At 29.6% G+C, this 5,806-nt stretch overlaps 1 long non-coding RNA gene across 1 annotated transcript; it reads right to left on the bottom strand.

Moving 5' to 3' along the window:
* Positions 1-636: 636 nt before the first annotated feature.
* LOC146954512 (uncharacterized) lies at positions 637-2,411 on the bottom strand. The gene is made up of 3 exons (XR_015013697.1): positions 2,172-2,411; positions 2,017-2,075; positions 637-955 (listed from the first exon to the last, which is right to left on the bottom strand). It is a non-coding gene; the product is annotated as an uncharacterized LOC146954512 (long non-coding RNA).
* Between the last annotated feature and the right edge of the window lie 3,395 nt (positions 2,412-5,806).

Raw genomic sequence — 5,806 nt, 5'->3', positions numbered from 1 at the left:
CTTTCCCCCTTCTAATTCATTTTTCATTTCTACTCTCTCTCCTCTATTGAAATAACACCAAAGCCTCCTCCATTGAAACACCACCACCCTCATTTTTACGGCGCCGTTCCGTTCGCCGTTTTCACCAATCAAACAAAGTAGTACCATTTCTTCATCCCCTTGACGAGAGCTTTCTATTGGTCCAATTAATTTCAAGAAAAGAGAAACTTTTCGTGTCACCCATTTTTCTCCCGCCGTTGTGCTGTCATCAACAGCCACCGCGCCGGAGTTGCGGTTTCATTGTCACTACACCATTTATCCTCTTTTGCAACAATTAAAAATCGTAGCCAAAACTGAATAAAGCGTTGCCTAAAAGAATAGGGGACGTTTTCCAGGCGTCTCCTGTTCGAGCGTAGCCTATTGTCTATGGGGACGTTTTTTCACGCTATTTGGGCACACTTTCGGGAAACGTCGCCTAAACCACTGGAAAAGGGGACGCTTTGTTATGTCATTTGTAGCAACCATTTTTAACCGTTGCCATGGATGGCCACGATTATGAAACGTTGCCGTAGAGTGAAATAGCAACAAAAAAAAAATGTAAAAATAGCTTATTGGAGACCTTTTTCGAAACTACTCAGAATTTTTTTTACAATTGCATAAATATAATTGTTTATAATTGATATAAAATTGAATTTAACTACATATCCACAAGAGTTGTGTTGCAACAAATTTGAATTAATACATGATAATAATAAGGAAAATGTGTCAAACATTACTCGACACCAAGTACAAGACTAAGAAAATACATGGTTCAATCAATTTCAATGCTTTTAAGTGCAAGTCTAAATAATAAAAAATCATCCTACTCGTTCAACTTTGTTTTAAAATTCACCATCATCTATGGTCTCCTCTTGAAATTCATCATCTTCTTGAAACTCATCAAATATGTCGTCATTTTCATCATCTTCGTTGATACCTTGATGATAAAAAAGTAAAACAAAATTACACTAAGCATAGATGGTATCAATTCGATGGACAATTAGAAAGCCATCAAAAGTTATACATAACACAAATAAAAGCCAAGACAATTAGTAAAACACACCCAAAGTATTTATTGTGAACAAGAAAACCTCCTTAATAAGAGCAATTTCCTACAATATCAAAGTCATAAAATAGTCATCATAACAACACTAGAATAATTCCAAAATCTCTAAAATGAATCAACCTTACACTAAATAAATTCTCTAATAAGTTTGCTAATATTCTACAACCTTTTAGTAACTACAAACAATGTCAAGACAACATGTATAAACAAAACATTTATTCCAATCCTAAATGAACTTAATTGATGTCAAGTATAACATCATCAACTTTTATCCACAATCAATTGCAAATTAGACTCAACAGAAGATAGAAACAACATTACTCAACAACTAATCAATCAAATATTCAAATTACTCTTATCTTCACCTAATAACTTTCATCCACAATAACTTACAAATTAAACTCAAAAGAGGATAGCAACAACATCTAATCCATCAAATACTCAAATTATTCTTATTCTCACATAATAAAATCTCTAACACTAGTTTGGGATTTAAATCTTACTAATACCTAAATCAAATTCATCAACAATTGTATCTTTTACAACATCAAACCATATAATAGCCACCAATATTTAATAGAAGAAAATTTACAAGTTGTCAAATAACTCAATATCAACTAAAAGCTCTAATAACTTTGTTAATACCCTAAAACTTTTTTCTCATCCATCAACAACTTCAAAGTACCGAAGTTAAGGAACTTAAACACAAAATAGAAATCATTTAATCTAAAAATTACTTTGGAATAATCCAATTTCAAAACTAAGAGAAAGGAGAAAAATTAGAGTTTAAGAAAGTGAGAACAAAAATCAAGTCAAAATCAATTACCAAAATTTTGCCCAAACTGTTCCAAATTCGGATTTGGGGAAAAAGAATATTAGTGTTTAAAAAAAATTGATCTTTAAGTTTTTTAAAGTTTAAATTCAACACTCACCTTGTAAAAATGAAGTTAATGGCAGCCCAAGGAACCTTAACACGGTGGTTTTGCGCATTCTGTTGTCATAAAAACCAAGAAGATAGATAAAAACATGAATGAAACATAAAAGAAAAAGAAGAAGATAAAGGTATGGTGGCCGGAAAAGCCATTACCGCGGTAGAGGAAGAAATGGGTCGGCGGAAAAGATGCTCCTTTCGAAAAACTAATTGGATTTATGAAAAGCCCTCGTCGAATGGATAAAGAAAACAATGTTATTTCATCCGATCCGTGAACACGACGGCCGGATCGACGCCGAAAAGTTGGGGGTTGGTGGTAGTTTGTTGAAGGAAGAAGAAAGAAAGAAACGCGTGCTTTGCTTACTGAAGGAGAGAGAAGGAAAAAATAATAACAATGAGTTTTCTAATCTATTTTAACTATGATACAAATAAAAATAATAAAAACAATAAATCTTTCAAACAAAATTAATAATAATAATATATTAACAAAATATATTATTGCCTAATTTACTATATATAAAGTAGAAATCAGGCTTGAAACTTTTTTTTTCTTTACCTAATATACTCTTTATTTAAACTATTTTATTTACTATTTTATCATTTTATATTATTATTTTAAATATTAATTAAAAATTAAATCTCACTAAAATAGGAAATATCTCACAAAAATAGGAATAATATTATTAATATTATATACTAGCAAAAAGACGGACACTCACTTGCCCGTCTATTTCTTTTTTTTTTTTTTTATTATTGAGCTAATGCATGTAGATTTTTTTTTTTTGAAAGCTAATGCGTGTAGATTATCAACGATATTTTATAGAAATTTGCGTGTAAATTACAAACATATGAAGTAATGTTTTGTATGCCACATGTCGATTCCACATTTATTCTCAATATTTTTATTATTTTTTATTTTTTAAACTAATATTTTATTTGGCATAAATATCGCAACAAACTTCGTATATTATTTTGATCTTATCAACTAAACATTTTTATTTAAGTTTTTAATTTATTTTTAAAATTAGTGTAGCATAAATATCTTAATAAACTACACATTATATTTTTAAAATTTCTAATAATCAACGATATCAATCAATAGTCTATCTATCTTTCTCTATTTATGAAGGTTTTTTTTGTTTGACAAAGATTTATTTATGAAAGTTAATGACTATCATCTTTGGCTGAATATAGAGAGTTTTTTTAAGGAATATAGAGATTTTTATTCTAGCGAAAAGAAGGGGATAGAGATTTTTGGCTGAATTTTTTATAATTCCTATTATATATACTAGCGAAAAGACGGGCACTCACGTGCCCGTCTTTCCTCTCATTTTATTGCGCCTACGTTTGAAATTATGAAAGGTATTTTTTTTTATGAAGTTTTGGTTTTGATTAAAATTAAAAATATAAATGATTTTTTCTTTCAAATTATAACAAATAAACTAACTATGATTAATTATTTCAATGACACCAATAATATAAAAAAATATATAATTTTATTTTTTTAAATGACATCAACAACAATCTTTATCAAAGAAAAAAAGTTGTTTAAGGGTATAATTAGGATAATAAAAAAGTGTAAGCATAAATATACTTATCTTGTTTGTTACACTTTTTAAATTATAAAGGAACAAAAATTGGACATATATATATATATATATATATATATATATATATATATATATATATATATTCATATCGTGTTTGTTACATTTTTTTAATATTTAAATTCATTCTTATCTATTTGTTACATATGTTATTTGTATTGAAAATTCAGGATATTTTTGAAAAGAAAACTTCAGCTCAAAAGAGCTGAAAGGGGTATGTTAGTTGATTTTTTTTTTATTTTTTATAATAATGTTTGGAGGGAAGATTTAGTTTTTGATAAACAAGTTTAGAGGTAAAATTGCCACCAAAATTTTGATGTTGTGAATCTTATGCGACATTGAAGGAATGCAGTCTTTTATTAAAGCTAAAGTAACAATCTAAAATTGTCTCCAAAAGTATTTAAGGGGACAATTATCAAATATTGCTAGAGAAATAATATTGTGACAATTTAAAAGCGTCCCCAAAAGTATTAAAGGGGACAATTCGTGATCGTTGGCAAAGAAATAATAGAGTAACGCTCCAAAAGTGTTCCCAAAAGTATTTTAGAGGACGTTTATCAGGGGTTGCAAAAATATTTTTGGCAACAGCCAAAAAACGTTGCCTTAGGCACTTTTAGGAGACAATTTCTGCTTGTTGCCTAAAAAAGTGTTGCCAGAGACAATAAATGGTGTAGTGTGTTGTGTTCTCTTTGTTCATGGTAAGCCACCTCTTGTTTAGCATACTCACTTAATTCTTTAATTTGTCTATTTTGTTGATTGAAGGTCAAACTTTATTTTCCCTGTTAAGTTGAGAAATCTTTATTTTGATATAGATTGAACTACCTTGTTGTTAATTTCATCTTCCTAATTTGTCTATTTGGTTTTTCCCCTTTCCACTCTCTTTCCTATTTTATGCTAGTAGAGGCCACGAAGATTGGAGAGCTGATGTTGCAACCATGTTGGATTTTAGCGGCAAAATTTCATGACTAGGTTCTTTAGCATGTCTGAGTTGATATTTTCTTTGTAGTTTATTTGTTGATTTATATTTGTATGTATTTTGATGACTTTCATTTCTATTTGGATTAGATTTGATGCATGTATCATTATGTAATGCCTCTTGTTAGTTGAAATTTTTATAAGTTTGAAGACAAATTTGAGTTGATAATTTTTTTTATATACAATCATTTGAGTCTTTCAAATGAATGGAGTTTTATCTCCTTCCTGGCAATTGTTTATAAGACCAGCGAAATATTATTATTAGGTATAATAATAATATTTTAAATATTATTATTTTAATATTTTAATATTTTAAATATTATTATTTTAATATTTAAAAAAACAATTTAAAAACGTTTATTTTAAATGTTTTAATAACATTTTTTTAAAAAAATTCGTACACAATTTGCCAGGGGTTAACCCCTCGCAATGTCCCTGGCATGTTTTGAAAATGACTGATGTGATGCTGACACAGTCTGCAAAAGCCTGCATTGGCCAGAAATCATGCAGAGACAATTTGCCAGGGGTTGAGCCAGGGCCTATGCCAGGAGCGCATTTTGCCAGGAGCTGAACCCCTGGCAGGACAATTTGCGATGAGCAGATTTGCTGGTAATTCTGCTCCTGGCAAAACCCCTGGCAAACGTCCAATTGCCAAGGCTTTTTGCATTTTACCAGGGCTTCTGCCCCTGGCAAAATGCAATATTTCTTGTAGTGATTGGAGGCCGTTGATCCATGAGATTGTGGAAGTGTAATTGGAGTATGTTGAATTGCCATTGCATTGACAATGATCTGGTTAAAAGCATTTCACTTACATTCATCTGTTGATACTATTTCATGCAACTATTTCTCCTTTATTTTTATCAATTTCGTTTTTTTGGGTGAACATCAATTTCGTTTTATGTTATGCAAAAATTTATATTTTCATTTCAATATATATCTTTCATATTATGAAAGACTAAGTCATTTTTGTTTTGAAAATTAAAACTTAAATCTTATTTTAGTGTTTTTTATTATAAGCAACATCTCATTCAAATAATATGCGGAGATGAAACCAAACATATATATGGAAATAATATGCGGAGATGAAACCAAACATATATATGGAAAATGTAAAAATAAATAAATGAGAACTGCTATATGACACGACATATAGCACCCCACGAATTGCACGACACACTTATCAGTCACGCGCACTTCCCATTTTTATCC

Source organism: Medicago sativa, chromosome 1 (genome assembly GCF_051527215.1).
Source record: "Medicago sativa cultivar Bolivia chromosome 1, Bolivia_mono, whole genome shotgun sequence".
In the NCBI taxonomy this organism is placed as follows: domain Eukaryota; kingdom Viridiplantae; phylum Streptophyta; class Magnoliopsida; order Fabales; family Fabaceae; genus Medicago; species Medicago sativa.
Note: the sequence above shows the minus strand (reverse complement) of the source record. Positions and strands in the feature narration are given on the sequence as shown.